Source organism: Esox lucius, chromosome 5 (assembly GCF_011004845.1).
Source record: "Esox lucius isolate fEsoLuc1 chromosome 5, fEsoLuc1.pri, whole genome shotgun sequence".
Classification (NCBI taxonomy): Eukaryota; Metazoa; Chordata; class Actinopteri; order Esociformes; family Esocidae; genus Esox; species Esox lucius.
Genome location: NC_047573.1, coordinates 3504517 through 3520856, shown reverse-complemented (window position 1 = coordinate 3520856; position 16340 = coordinate 3504517).

Genomic DNA, 16340 nt, shown 5'->3' with positions numbered 1-16340 from the left:
TTCTAAACAAACAGCTGGCGGCAGGGCCTTTTCTCATAGAGCTCCACTACTGTGGAATGATCTGCCAATTAAGGTTAGAAATGCAAACTCTGTGCAAAGTGTCTACTAAAAACTAATCTCTACCGCACGGTTTATAATTAGGTGTAGCCTGGCCCGGGGGCGGGAAGGTGACCAGAAGGCTTGATACTGTCCACCCTTGCTGTCTTGCCAGGTGGGCTCTCGTCGCCACTGGGATGCCCTCCCTCCAATGCCTTTCGGGGGAAGAGTCACTCACTGGCTTGTTGTTGTCTCTCTGTTGCGCACTTGTGCAATTGGGCTGTACTCTGCTGGCAATACTCTGCCCTCATTCAGGGTGGTTGCGGTTGGTGGGTGTCCCTTTTGGTTGACACCTTGGAAACTGAGACGGGGGGGGGGGGTCCGGTGACACTGTGGCCCTACCCGGGGAAGCCCAAAAGGCAGGAAATCAATCCAACCACATTGCCAGGCATCAACCAAAGGGACACCCACCAACCGCAACCCCCCTGAATGAGGGCCGAGTATTGCTAGCAGCGTACAGCTCAACTGCACAAGTGCGCAATAGAGAGTCAAGGACTGGTTTAGTATGCTGTGACCTAGGTAAAAGAGTAATTAACAGACCATAGGGTCCTCTGTTTATCTGTTGAAGAGATCTTAGCTTGACCAGAGAATGACCTGGCATCAGTTCTGTGTTCAATGTGTGAGTAATGTGAGTAGGGGGCGTGGCCATTGAAGAAGCTACTAAGGTGCCTGTCGTACCTAGATTATTTGATTACTCCGAGTGCGGTCATACTAGGTGATCTGTCGTACCTAGATTCTTTGATTACTCGGAGTGCGGCCATACTAGGTGATCTGTCGTACCTAGATTCTTTGATTACTCGGAGTCCGGTCATACTAGGTGATCTGTCGTACCTAGATTCTTTGATTACTCAGAGTGCGGTCATACTAGGTTATCTGTCGTACCTAGATTCTCTGATTACTCAGAGTGCGGTCATACAAGGTGATCTGTCGTACCTAGATTCTTTGATTACTCAGAGTGCGGTCATACTAGGTTATCTGTCATAGCTAGGTTCTTTGATTACTCGGAGTGCGGTCATATAAGGTGGCGTATATCGATTATCCCATAAACCTTTATAGAACTTTGGACTCGACCGATTACATTTTCTTTTACACTAGCCATGCCTTAAACATGCTCTGCTCAAAACATTAAGGAACACTTAAAATCACACACTGGGTCTTGATGAAGGAAATATATTTAAGATCAACATCTTTACTATGCATTGTGTACGTCGTTAAATTCTGCTTTTCTAATGTATCAAATACTTATGTCATGCAATAAAATGCTAAATAATTACTGAAAAATCATTCAATGTGATTTTCTGGATTTTTGATTCCGTTTAGATTCCGTCTCTCACAGTTGATGTGTACCTATGGTAAAAATTACAGACCTCTACATGCTTTGTAAGTATGAAAACCTGCAAAATCAGCAGTGTATCAAATACTTGTTCTTGTATATTCTTCAAACATATCAGAAATGTATTCAGGTCCTAAACCATTCAGAGATTTATAAACTAAAAGCACCACTTCATCTATTCTGTAACTGACTGGAAGCCAATGCAAAGATTTAAGAACCGGAGTGATGTGCTCTGTTGTCTTGGTCCTGGTTAACATTGTAGCAGCAGAATTCTGAATGAGCTGCAGCTGTTTTACAGTCTTTTTGGGGAGTCCAGTTAAGAGGCCATTACAGTAGTCAACCCTACTAGAGATAAAATTATGGATGAGCTTCTTTTGGTCTTTTTGGGACAACAAGCCTTTGATTCTGGCTATATTTTTAAGTTGATAGAATGCTGTTTTAGTTACTGCTTTGATATGACTGTTAAATGTGAGATCTGATTCTACCAGAACACCAAGATTACGCACTTGATCCTTGGTTTTAAGGGCCCGAGAATCCAGCTCTTTACTAATACGTTTTTTTTTGCCAAACACAATAATCTCTGTTTTATCTTGGTTTGACTGTACACAATTTTGGTTCATCCAGGTATTTATGTGCTCTATACAGAGACACAGAGAGTCTATTGAGCTGTTGTCATATGGTTCGTGAGCCATATATATTTGAGTATCATCGGCATAGCTGTGGTAGTTAATGTTGTTTGTAGAATGCGGCCCAGAGGTAGCATATAGAGATTGAACAGAAGCAGTCAGAGAACTGATCCCTGGGGAACTCTGCATTTAATAGCTACCTTATCAGATTCATAATTACCAATGGTGACAAAGTAACTCCGGCCATCTAGATAAGATCTGAACCAATCAAGGATTGTCCCGGAGAGTCCTACCCAATTTTTCAGCCTATCTATAAGTATTCTATAATCTACAGTGTCAAATGCTGCACTGAGATCTAATAGAACCAGAACTGTTATTTTATCAGAATCAGTATTCTGCTGTATATCATTTAAAACTTTAATCAGGGCCGTTTCAGTACAGTGGTGTGGTAAGAAGTCTGACTGAAATTTGTCTAAGAGACAGCTTGAGGTCACAAAATTGCTGAGTTGATTGAAGAAAACTTACTCAATGATCTTGGCAATAAAAGGTAGATTTGATACAGGTCTATAGTTTTTCAGTATAGATGCATCCATTGTTCGTTGGGAAAATACCTGATTGCAGAGCTATTAACTATTTGCTGTAGGTCCATTGTTATAGAGTTTAAAAAAAAATGTATGGCAGTGTGTCAAGGCAAAATGTGGACGCTTCAAGATGACTAACTGTTTCTTCTAGGGATTTTTTATCAATTGTATTAAATTGCGACATAATAACCAAGTTATGTCTTGGTGGTCGTAGTACAGTGTCATTGCTAGACTGTGTAGTTCTGATGGTCCGTCTACTACTTTTATTATTTTCAACTAAAGAAACACGCAAATTCATTACATTTCACAGTGGAAATGAGTTATCTCATGAGCACTACCCGCATACAAGGTTTGGACCAATCCCAATGTCCCCCCTAAACCCTAAGCCCTCACAGACATAGCGCGCTTAAAGGTTCGTGAGTCTGTGAGTGTGGACGTTGGGATTGGGCCTTAGATTCTGGTCCATTTGTGTCAGACCAGTGACTGACAGCATGAACAGGACAGGCTGCTGGTAGCACACCATAGTCAACTTAAATAAAATAAAACTTAATTTTGCGACAACAAAATTGTAGCTAGTGAAAATGCTGAATGCCTAACTTTGGAAAACCACTAGCCACACTGGCTGGCAAGCAAAAAAGTTCATGTGCAGCTCTGTTTACAAATAATACATGTAGTCACCACTAAAATTATGTATTTAACAATAAACAACATAACTGTTGTAAATTTCCATCGTGGGATTTATTTTCGTCTCTTCAAATTCAGTCTTTTTTTAGGCAGGTAGAATACACAGTTCCCCTTAAATTAATTATTCAATGTAATCAACCAAATTTTAAATAACATATTTCTCAAATTATAAATGTAGGCCTATTTCCCCCCAAACTATGTGGGGCTATGAAAATGATTCAGTACTTTGTGCACCCTACGATAACCTACAAAACTACACAAAAAACGAGCGGAATTAAAACGGATAAACAAATAACAAAGCAAATGAAATGAATTGTGCACGTTGTTTTGTTAACTAAATATAAAAAAGCGTAAGTACCACTTGATATATTGCTAGCAATTTAAGTTGTAACTTTTTTGTGGAGTTGTGGGTACTTAAACATTTTTAGATGTTATGATTATTTGACACACGTTGTAAACATATTTAATTGAATAGAAAATGTCCAAAGTATTTTAATACATACAGGTCCAAGGCACCAAATGCTGTGAGGACTAAGTTAACATAAGCAATTGTTTAAAAATATATTATTTTATTCTGATAAAATGTTATGACCTAGCGTACTTTGCTTTTCCATTAATAAAATGTAAAATTATTAAATATGACAATGAAAGTGCCTTCGGTGTAACGGTGCATAAAAGCAGATTGTCCACATTTTCCATAAAATGAGGTGAAAAAAATAAGATGTTATTTTCTACTATATTTTGAATCCAAAACATTGGGAAAAAGCACAAATCTTTACTTCATTTGATTGTTTGGGAAAACCTTTTGTCGCCCTTTTTCTCCTTGTTCCCACAGCATACTGTGTTTACCCTTTCCAATCTGGAGGTGTCCTAGAGCAAAACCAAAACGACCTCCTTGTTCCATAGACTCTACTGAATAGAGAACGCATTTTAAACAGGTAATATTTAAGGAATTAATTTGTAAGTGCAACTGATGAGTCTTCCTTTTGCGTACATATAACACGGGTTCACACAATGTCGTGCTATGCAGACGCCAAAGTCCTTTTTTGCGTGCAGTTGAGACGCGATCTCCTACCATTAATAATAATGGTCAATAAAATCGTTTCACTGACACGCACCAACTGAAACCTATTTGACTTCAACATCATCGAGGCACGGATTTCCCGAAGATTGACTAATTGTTTAAAAGCCTAGATTTACTTTTTCCTTGAAAGAACGTCAAAGGGTAAAGGTAAAACTTTAATATCGCATTTATTCACCATAGTTCTTAATGGGAGGAGATCGCGTCTGCACTGCACGCAAAAAAGGACTTTGGCGTATGCATAGGTCAGGACACTAAAGTTAAGATCTCTGCCCGGGCCATTTGAATAACAGATTAGTTAATTTAAAACCTTGGGATATTTTCACCAAGCTGAATTTGATTCGTAATTTTATTTCTCTTTACTTCAGTTTTATAAATTGGAATGTGTTCTTAGCATACTTGCCTGGTAAAATAATGGTAAAAAATTTATAATTTGACAAAATTGTAACAGTAACATACTCACAATAAATTCGCACATAAATTCTAAATTAAATTATATCGCACATATATTTTGTGCGTTTTAGATCTGATTTGTTTGAAAATGCACAAAATTAAACCCCCTTTTTTTGCATTTACGTTCATTTTCGTTAGACTTACATTTTTATTCTATTGATGCATAGGCTATCAGGCTGGTGTAATGTATTTACTACTCAGACATGGTTCCTGCATTTTTGTAGGATTACACAAGATTAACTGAAAGTTGGTTACTTTGGTGTAATCGCTTTTGTGAAACACAAGGTTAGTGTTTGGACCAAATAGCTTCCTTTGGTCTTATCAGACAATATAATATAATTTCACTTGGTCTCAGAATCTCATACTGGTAGACTCCAGCCGAGGTTTGATGTTAGTTTCTGTCAAGCTCAGCTGTGAAAGACTGCAATACTGCACAGCCATATTCTCCGTATTTCTGAATAATGGATTTTACTGTGCTCCAGGGGATAAGCCTATTAGCTGCCTTGGAAATATTCTTATATTATACCACTGATCGGTCATTTTAAGAAACTTATTCCGGGGGTCTCATAGAGACAGGTGTAATAAACTTGAAATAATGTGAAACACCATAACTGCACAGAGGTGGACTCCGTTTCAACCATAAATATGTGACTTTTATAGCAAAGGTTGTGAATACTTACGCAGTCATTTATTTTCGGTTTTATATTTGTGATTAATTTGGAAACATCTGTGTATTTTATTTTTGACTTATTTGTGTTGATCAGTGTAAAAAAACTAATCTAAATTGAATTAGAAATATGAAAATATGAAAAAGTCCACAAAAGGTAGGAGCACTTGTGATACAAATCTATTCATATCTCTACACATTTCGACATCTAACACTATAAGTCTGTGGACTTATTTTTAAGAAGATTCCCGAAATTATGGTATGTTGTTTTCTCTAGGTTTGTGAGGAATTATAAATCTCCCGTTTACAGCTTAAATTGATCTTTTTACTGTGACATATACCCTACCAGACCAAAGATGCTTGCCGAGGTTATTTGATTGCTTGCTAATACCAGTGTTTCACTCTGATATGTTTCACATTCAGAAATTTGAGTAGGACTCAGGACTCTGGCAGTGATCCCAACGAAGCTGAAAGATGAGGGCAAGGAGCAAAAGCTGATGCCGTAATTCTCATTATATAATGGTTTTCACCTCTCTTTATCACTGCTTTTCAACGCTCTGTTTCTATAAAATCGTGGCTGCTTTTTACGTTAAGTCATATTCATTGTTTAATTTATTAGTCATTATAATGTTTAGAATAAAGTCATTATTTAATTTAACATTTGTTTATCGTATTGCATTTATGTAATATTCTACACGTTGCCTTTGTGTTTGTGCTGGCACACCATTTTTCTTTTACTTCTTTCCGCGGAATCTGTCGAAGGTGGGTTTCATGGCTTTAGTTTTCTGTAAGACGTCCAAATGTCATGCTATCAAGATGTGGGAAATACAACCCACTCTCTTCCCTTTGCGTACATATAACACGGGCTCACACTTCACAATGTCGTACTATGCACTGCGTAAACACAGAGCAAAGGTTTAAATGCACCCTGTTCAAAAGTGCTAGCGCCTTGAGAATCTGTGTGTAGGAGTTCTTTCTTAGTATAACAGATCTGTAATTGTGAATTGATTGGATCGTAAATATAATTTAAGTTATTATCACTAGTTTTGATCTTGCCCTCTAAATTCTCTGCTAGTCTATGAATGAGCCTTTCAACGTCTGAATCCTGGTAATTTAGGGCAGAATGCACTGTTTGTTCTAGCTGACATATTTTAGATCTGTTCAAATACATAAGATGGATTACTGACCAAAAAGTTTTTAACACTCCTCCGGGGAAGAGCTATATCCAGTCCCATCCCTAAGCAACAGATGTCGTGGACACCTTAGGAACAAAGGTTTACGACACCTTACGATCTCAGGAAACAGATGACACAGGATACTCTCACACCCCCCGTTGAGATTTATGTATTTGTGACATACAACGTAAGGTATTTAAAGATATTCCTGAATGCTAAGCCCTGCAAAGACAGTGGTGCCAATGTATTATTTGTTTGCAACCCCAGGAACTAACACTGATCACTACACATGACACATGATACTCTCACACCTTGAGATTTATGCGTTGGTGAACTAAATTGTCTGGGAACCTTGTTGATGTAACATCTGTTTAAAGATATCCCTGAATGCTACACCCTGGGAAGACAACGCACCCTTGGGATTTATTTATTTACGATCTTGGGAACTTCCAATGATCAAAATGGATCACTACACAAGACACAGGATGCTCTCACACCCCCGTGGATATTTGTGTATTTGCTACATACAATGCATGGGACCACTGTGGAGATTCTCGCCACAGGTTTCGTTTGTATATTCAGCTCCCGTGGCTAAAATGTACAACCCAAACGCAAAGCCGAGCATTTTTCCATCAGCAATGTCATGCTGATCCATCAGCTGCTAAAAACTGTGGTATTTGTGTTCTATAAACATAAATAAAATATTGTATATTTCTATAACATATCATCTTTTCGTTCCTCCATTCTGCTGCCTATTTCATAAGTCTGGGTTGTCACGGGTGTATCACTAAGCACAGATGCCATCTCTTGATTCTTATACAGAGTAAAAAACACTTTCAACTGCAAACCAGGAGAAGTCTAGCTCTTATTTATTGGTAACTCTCAGAGAATGAACCAAAGGTAACTGCTGCTCAAACCCCACAACACCCACCCTTGCCTCACAAGAAACCCTACACCACCAGTTGCACACCCTCTGTTTTCCCAGAGAATTTCCCTCTGGAAAACCAATCAATAAATCAAAATTTACTTATAAAGCGCTTTTTACAACAGCAGTTGTCACGAAGTGCTTTACAGAGACACCCGGCCTTAAACCCCAAGGAGCAAACAACAGTAGTGTTGAATTTCAGTGGCTAGGAAAAACTCCCTAAGAAACCTGCTGTCAACCCCCCTTGCCCTGTTCCTCTCCATCTTTCATCTCAAGACTAACTTAGAAGAACATAACCATAAAACACTTTTATTAATCACCCCCACCTAACCGGACATGTACCCCCGGAAAAAAACAACTGTTAACAACACAGACATGACAGATATTAAAATGTTATTTTTCATAATCCTTTTGACCTAACCCCTCTCCTCCCCCTGAATCACCTGCTCTACCCCTCCCTCTCTAACCGGACATGTACCCCCCGGAAAAACAACTGATACCTTCCGTTCATAAATCAAAAATAATTTTCATATTCTCACACAGATGCTGCTGCTAAAAGGTCAAAGGTCAAAGCAATAAATCCCTCTGTGGTGTGGGGCACCATATATTGTATCTCTCTATCCTCTCGCTGGATATACTTTACATCTTGTGCAGACTCAACCCCAGAACTTTCCAGTAGATACAATCCTTTCTTGAGTTTCATCAGACACACTGTGCAAAGCCTTGAGGGTGATCTCTTTATAGAGTCAGCTAAGGATGACATTGAACTAAAAAGTAGGCACAAAATGGTGAAGTATTAGCAACGGCATACCGGAAACTGCATATACTGGCAGTGGGTAAAAACAAAATCAAGCAGTTCCTCTTGTTTGTCACAGCAGTAGGATTTTGGCACTGGTAAAGTAACCTACAGAGTTCTTATGAACACTTGTAATCTCTCAAGAAAAACTCTGTGCCCCTGTCTACCACAACACTTGGTGGAAAGAGAGTTCCAGATTGTAGAAATGCCTGCAAAGCTGATGCCTCTCAACAAGAGTTTGACAAAGATTTTTGAAGTTATGCAACTCCTTGCACACTGCTTGAAATAAGTGTGCTTGCCTTCAAATTGTAATGTCCAAAAGCGGATCAATGGCCCAAACTGAAACAAGGAGTTCTGTAGAGTGACATAGTGATTCTTGGGCTTTAGTGGATGATCCCCAAAAGTTTGCTTTCTGATTTGCAAATACTCCTCTATCAGAACTCGCAAGTATGCAATCTGACCAGTGGACATTTCTGGAGCACAAACAAGATCAACAATCTCTCTGAGCTGGAAAATTAGCTGCCATACTTTACTATTTGCTGCTTTTTCATTTTTTCTCCAATCAACACTGGTAGCATCCTGAGAAAACACCAGATCTGGACTGCATGTTCAGAGAGTTTTCCAGTCCCGGGATTATCCTCGCGAGGTTTTTGCTGGCGTCATTACCAAGATATTTGAACTGATTGATGCACCGATTCAGCTCACGGTAAGAAACTTTTTTCTCTTTTGTAACAAGGTGATTAATATACAAGGCCAAATCAGAGGAAACAATGCTCCCAAAAAGGTCATGGCCAAGAACGGGAGGTAATCCAGGCTAGCAAACATGAAAGTGAGCAAGCTCATTGAAGACTGAGTTAAATTTGACACTTTTAACACCACTAACACCTCAAAAGCATCCTGGTAAAGAATTGAACCCAATGAAGATTCTGTTTTCTTGAACAGCGTGTTTCCTTCAATATTGGTGCCATCCCACACATCTTGGAGTACCTCATCAGTTCTCATGGCGGTGTTTATTTGCTTGTGTTGCTCCCAGACTGACTACAAGAGAGACTCATAGTGTTCTTGACAGGAATATACTGTACAAAGCATTCTTTGCCTGACTCATTCTGGCCAAGACATAATTAAAGCTGTTTTTACAAAAAGATTTTCTCCTGTGATGTGTTTGGAGTTTCTGGGTATTACAAGGCCTGAATGATCCTCACTTTTTAAGGTGTCAATCACAGTGCCTATATCTGCTACTGGAAGCCCAAGAGAGACTCACTTTTTCTTTATGTGATTGACTTATTTCTTGATATTCTTCAATTATTGTTTGAATAGTAGAGGATGGAAAGAGCAGTTTTGCTTGTAATTTCAAATACAAAAAAAGTTTGTCAAAGATTTGCCTTTGCCTGCATCCTCAGGGAAGATCTCTTGTTCACAAATGAACTGACTGGGAGCATCTGCCTCTGCATCACAATACTCATAATGACTTTCAGAGCTGCTTGGATTTGCTGAGGCTACAACTGAGACCATCAGAATTTATTCAGAAGAATCTTTATGCTTTCTTGACATATGTGATGTACAGTGAGGGAAAAAATATTTGATCCCCTGCTGATTTTGTACGTTTGCAAACTGACAAAGAAATGATCAGTCTATAATGTTAATGGTGGGTTTATTTGAACAGTGAGAGACAGAATAACAATGAAAAAATCCAGGAAAAGACATTTTCTAAATTGATTTGCCTTTTAATGAATGAAATAAGTATTTGATCCCCTCTCAATCAGAAAGATTTCTGGCTTCCAGGTGTCTTTCATACAAGTACCAAGCTAAGATTAGGAGCACACTCTTAAAGGGAGTGCTCCTAATCTCAGTTTGTTATCTGTATAAAAGACACCTGTCCACAGAAGCAATCAATCAATCAGATTCCAAACTCTCCACCATGTTCAAGACCAAAGAGCTTTTCAAACCTGTCAGGGACCAGATTGTAGAACTACACAAGGCGACAGTTGGTAAGATTATTCGCAAATGGAAGAAACACAAAAGAACTGCCTGTTTTTGAGATCTCACATCGTGGAGTTGCAATGATCAGAAGAACGGTGAGGAATGATCTCAAGGCAGCTGGGACCATAGTCACCAAGAAAAAATTGTTAACACACTACACCATGAAGGACTGGAATCCGCCAGGTCCCCCTGCTCAAGAAAGCACATGTACAGGCCTGTCTGAAGTTTGCCTGAATGATTCATCTGAATGATTCAGAGGACAATTGGGTGAAAGTGTTGTGGTCAGATGAGACCAAAATCGAGCTTTTTGGCATCAACTCGCCGTGTTTGGAGGAGGAGGAATGCTGACTATGACCCCAAGAACACCATCCCCACCGTCAAACATGGAGGTGGAAACATTATGCTTTGGGGGCGTTTTTCTGCTAAGAGGACAGGACAACTTCACTGCATCAAAGGGACGATGGACGGGGCTATGTATCGTCAAATCTTGGGTGAGAACCTCCTTCCCTCAGCCAGGGCATTGAAAATGGGTTGTGGTTGGGTATTCCAGCATAACAATGACTCAAAACACACAGCCAAAGCAACAAAGGAGTGGCTCAAGAAGAGGCACATTATAAAGTCCTGGAGTGGCCTAGCCAGTCTCCAGACCTTAATCCCATAGAGAATCTGTGGAGGGAGCTGAAGGTTCGAGTTGCCAAATGTCAGCCTCACAACCATTATGACTTGGAGAAGATGGGACAAAATCCCTCCTGAGATGTGTGCAAACCTGGTGGCCAACTACAAGAAACGTCTGACCTCTGTGATTGCCAATAAGGGTTTTGCCACCAAGTACTAAGTCATGTTTAGCAGAGGGGACGAATCCTTATTTCACTCATTAAAATGCTAATTAGTTTATAACATTTTTTAAATGCTTTTTTGTTGTTATTCTGTCTCTCACTGTTCAAGTAAACCTACCATTAAAATTATAGACTGATAATTTCTTTGTCAGTGGGCAAACTTACAAAATCAGCAGGGGATCAAAAAATATTTCCCCCTCACAGTACATGTAGACTTAACTGTAAAGCTTTGCTTGCATTGGTGAAAAGGACATGGAAAAGATTTTCCCTCTGTGATATGAGTTTTCAGATGAAAGAAAATACTCTGTATATCCTCACATTTAGCACTACAGAAGTAAACATGACATGTTAAATCGGTTGCACTTTCCACATCTGTTCTAGGCCTATGCGTTTTTATGCCAATAAATGTAACACTTAAAGGCTGAAAACTTACAAAATGCTCTACAGCATCCACACAGCATCCACACATCCACACAAGAAAACCAAACAAAATGCCAGCAGTTAGCATACAATCAAAGACAGTATTATGTTACTAAACTAGCTAGCATGCAGATTTTCAAAAACTTTAGCATTAAGGGGTCTATTATCGAACGGCCTATATTTAAATTGCACTCCCTACCTCTGGACCACAATGTCTTCATCTGCAGTTTTGCTGGCCTTCATGGTACTAGCCTTTCCTCCAGATCACTCCACACCTTTTAGTACAGGTAGGATTTAGGCCTAGCTGTACCTGTTCTGAGCGTGATTTGTCTACACAGAGCAAGGCAGTGGTGAACTTTCTAAGATATTCATTTACAGCAAAGTAAATGACCCGATGTACAAGTTCTGCACAGAGCCGTATCCTTTCCCTGGTATTTGTCTGTGCATTTAAACAGGAATGCCATAATCAGCGTTCAGCATGCAATACTGAAACCATTCCCTTTCTGTAAGACTTTGAGGAAAAAAGTTAAACAACTCGTAGGCATACTGATAGTTTAACCATCCACATGGACTGTTCTCTACATTCGGTAGTAGCAACTCCTCCAACACACAATTTGTTCCATTCACTTTTTCCCCCAATGGAACATCTCCCCTCGACTCTGAAAGTACATTGAATATTTCAAGGTAATCTACAGTGAAGAGATACTACAAAGAAACACTTATATTCTTTAGTAGAGAATTTAGTTCACGATTGTGGTCCTTCTGTAATTCTGTGACGCCATGAAGGTTGGTTTTTTTTGTAGGTTTTTGGTAAATTTTTCGAAAGATACATCTCCGGAAAATATTAAGAGACCACTAGATTGAAATTAAGAGATCCCAGTCGATCCCTGGTGTAGCCCAAATGCAGATAATTGATTATTTCTGAGGCATTCATCTATGCTCCATTGCAGAGGAATTTGTGGCTCTTCCTTTCTTGTGGAGGTACTCATGAGAGTCAGTGATGTCACTTATCTTTGCTAATTTGAATCTTTGCTAATATGAATCATTATGCTGTTTTCTGCCTTAACTGAGCTCACAGGTGACCAAGCCAGCCACAATAATTTGCCAGAGCACTAGATGGCACTGCACCCATGTTAGAATCCTGACACCTTAGGAATACTAGATTAAGTCTATAACACATGGAAATGTGGAGAAAGTGAAGTGTATTTCTTGATCCAGTAATGTGCCAGGAAGTAACATAGTGTTAAAATACTATTACTGACTGGCCACCACATTGAGCTGGCTTGCCAGGGGGGTTTGCAGTTATGGCATTAACGAAGAACACAGAGACTAAATTATAATGTTGTCATGAAAGATAAGCAGAATCAGGAAAAACATTTTGGTGGCGTAGTGATGGAAATATGTTAATGGATAAAAATAACTGCCCCCTTGAGGCAAATAAATGCAGATTTTCTTAGCTAAAGATAGTGCTTTTCACAGGAAACTCCAGACTGTACGATGCCAAGGAATTACTGCAAACCCCTGTTGACTGCTGTGGGTTAATGCATCTCATTGCATCTATTACACCAAGAAGGATTATAACCTGCACTAATGTTTGAAATGGAAATTTAACATAATCAATTATATTTGCCCTGTTTTATCTAAACGTGTCATCAGGGCAGTGTTAATTTTTGACTTTAGTTTTCATTCGTTTATTTCTTTCAATAAAAATATCAAGTTAGAATGTACCATGAATATTAAATCTTTTATTTAAATTGTTTTACTATGACTAAAATGTACACTAGAGACTTTCAGGTCAGACTGTTTGTATGTGGGTATATTTGACTATATACAGTGGGGAGAACAAGTATATGATACAGTGCCAATTTTGTAGGTTTTCCTACTTACAAAGCATGTAGAGGTCTGTCATTTTTATCATAGGTACTCTTCAACTGTGAGAGACGGAATCAAAAAAATCCAGAAAATCACATTTTATGATTTTTAAATAATTAATTAGCATTTTATTGCATGACATAAGTATTTGATCACCGACTAATCAGTAAGAATTCCAGCTCTCACTGTTAGTTTTTCTTTAAGAAGCCCTCCTGTTCTCCACTCATTACCTGTATTAACTGCACCTGTTTGAACTTGTTACCTGTATAAAAGACACCTGTCCACATACTCAATCAAACAGACTCCAACCTCTCCACAATGACCAAGATCAGAGAGCTGTGTAAGGACATCAGGGATAATATTGTAGACCTGCACAAGGCTGGGATGAGAAGGCAACAACTGTTGGCCCAATTATTAGAAAATGGAAGAAGTTCAAGATGACGGTCAATCTCCCTCGGTCTGGGGCTCCATGCAAGATCTCACCTCGAGGGGCATCAATGATCATGAGGAAGGTGAGGGATCAGCCCAGAACTACACGGCAGGACCAGGTCAATGACCTGAAGAGAGCTGGGGCCACAGTCTCAAAGAAAACCATTAGTAACACACAACGCCGTCATGTCCGCATGTCCAGGCCTTAAGTTTGCCAATGACCGTCTGGATGATCCAGGAGAGGAATGGGAGAAGGTCATGTGGTCTGATGAGAAACTCACTGTGTTTTGGAAGAAGAAGAAAGATGAGTACAACCCCAAGAACACCATCCCAACTGTGAAGCATGGAGGTGGAAACATCATTCTTTGGGGATGCTTTTCTGCAAAGGGGAAAGGACGACTGCACCGTATTGAGGGGCGGATGGATAGGGCCATGTATCGCAAGATCTTGGCCAACAACCTCCTTCCTTCAGTAAGAGCATTGAAGACAGTGCTTTTCACAGGAAACTCCAGACTGTACGATGCCAAGGAATTACTGCAAACCCCTGTTGACTGCTGTGGGTTAATGCATCTCATTGCATCTATAACACCAAGAAGAATTATAACCTGCACTAATGTTTGAAATGGAAATGTAACAAAATCAATTATATTTGCCCTGTTTTATCTAAACGTGTCATCAGGGCAGTGTTAATTTTTGACTTTAGTTTTCATTCGTTTATTTCTTTCAATAAAAATATCAAGTTAGAATGTACCATGAATATTAAATCTTTTATTTAAATTGTTTTACTATGACTAAAATGTACACTAGAGACTTGAAGAGCATTGAAGACGGGTCGTGGCTGGGTCTTCCAGCATGACAACAACCTGAAACACTATATGCTTTGTATGTGGGGAAAACTTGCAAAATCGGCAGTGTATCAAATACTTGTTCTCCCCACTGTATCTGTGAAAGTAAATGTTTGAAACATTCGTTCAAACATGGAAATGCAAAACATTCATTGCATGAGTGCATTTTCAAAAATATCAGTATTTGCTGTGAGCTGTAATAAGATACGGGATAATTCCAATCATGTCAGCTGGAACAACATGCTCTACTTAATGCTCTACTTGATACGCCACTAACAGAGATTGTCTGAGTCTCTTTAGCCTAACATTTTAGTCATTAGCGCACCTCACTGCAAAGAGGCTGTCCCTTCAGCACCAATATCTGGTTTGAATTCCAGTATTCTTTTGGTTAAATAATAAAGGGGTGTCAGATATGTTTCTTCTGTTCAAAGATAAAAAGTTGCATTATATATCCAGCCAAAATAACAAAACTTGTGTCAGTGTCCAAATATTTCTGGACCTAACTGGGTAAATATATAGAACTATATAGCTAGTTGCCAGTGCTTCATTTGTAAAACACATTGGGGCATGCAAGAGACATGGATCCTGTTGGCTAATCGACACAAATAAAGCACATCTAACTTGCTCATTTAACTTGTGGCAAAGTAGAAAACTGTCCTAGTGGGTCTGACAAATCAACATTATAAATTATTTTTGGAATAATGGATGGCGGCATCCTCCAGGCTAACGAAAAGAGGGAACATCTGGGTTGTTATCAGTACACAGTTCAAAAGCCGCACCCATGATGGTATGGGGGTGCATTAGTGCATATGGCATGGGTGACTTGCACATCTGTGAAGGCACCATTAGTGTTGTACAATATATATATACAGTGGGGCAAAAAAGTATTTAGTCAGCCACCAATTGTGCAAGTTCTCCCACTCAAAAAGATGAGAGAGGCCTGTAATTTTCATCATAGGTACACTTCAACTATGAGAGACAAAATGAGCAAAAAAAATGCTGAAAATCACATTGTAGGATTTTAATGAATGTATTAGTAAATTATGGTGGAAAATAAGTATTTGGTCAATAACAAAAGTTCATCTTTGTTATACACACTGCTGCATTCCTCCATGCAGATCTCCTCTAGAGCAATGATGTTTTGGGGCTGTCACTGGGCAACACAGACTTTCAACTCCCTCCAAAGATTTTCTATGGGGTTGAGATCTAGTGACTGGCTAGGCCACTCCAGGACCTTGAATTGCTTCTTACAAAGCCATTCCTTCGTTGCCCGGGCGGTGTGTTTGGGATCATTGTCATGCTGAAAGACCCAGCCACGTTTCATCTTCAATGCCCTTGCTGATGGAAGGAGGTTTTCACTCAAAATCTCACGATACATGGCCCCATTCTTTCTTTTACACGGATCAGTCGTCCTGGTCCCTTTGCAGAAAAACAGCCCCAAAGCATGATGTTTCCACCCCCATGCTTCACAGAAGGTATGGTGTTCTTTGGATGCAACTCAGCATTCTTTCTCCTCCAAACACGACGAGCTGAGTTTTTAC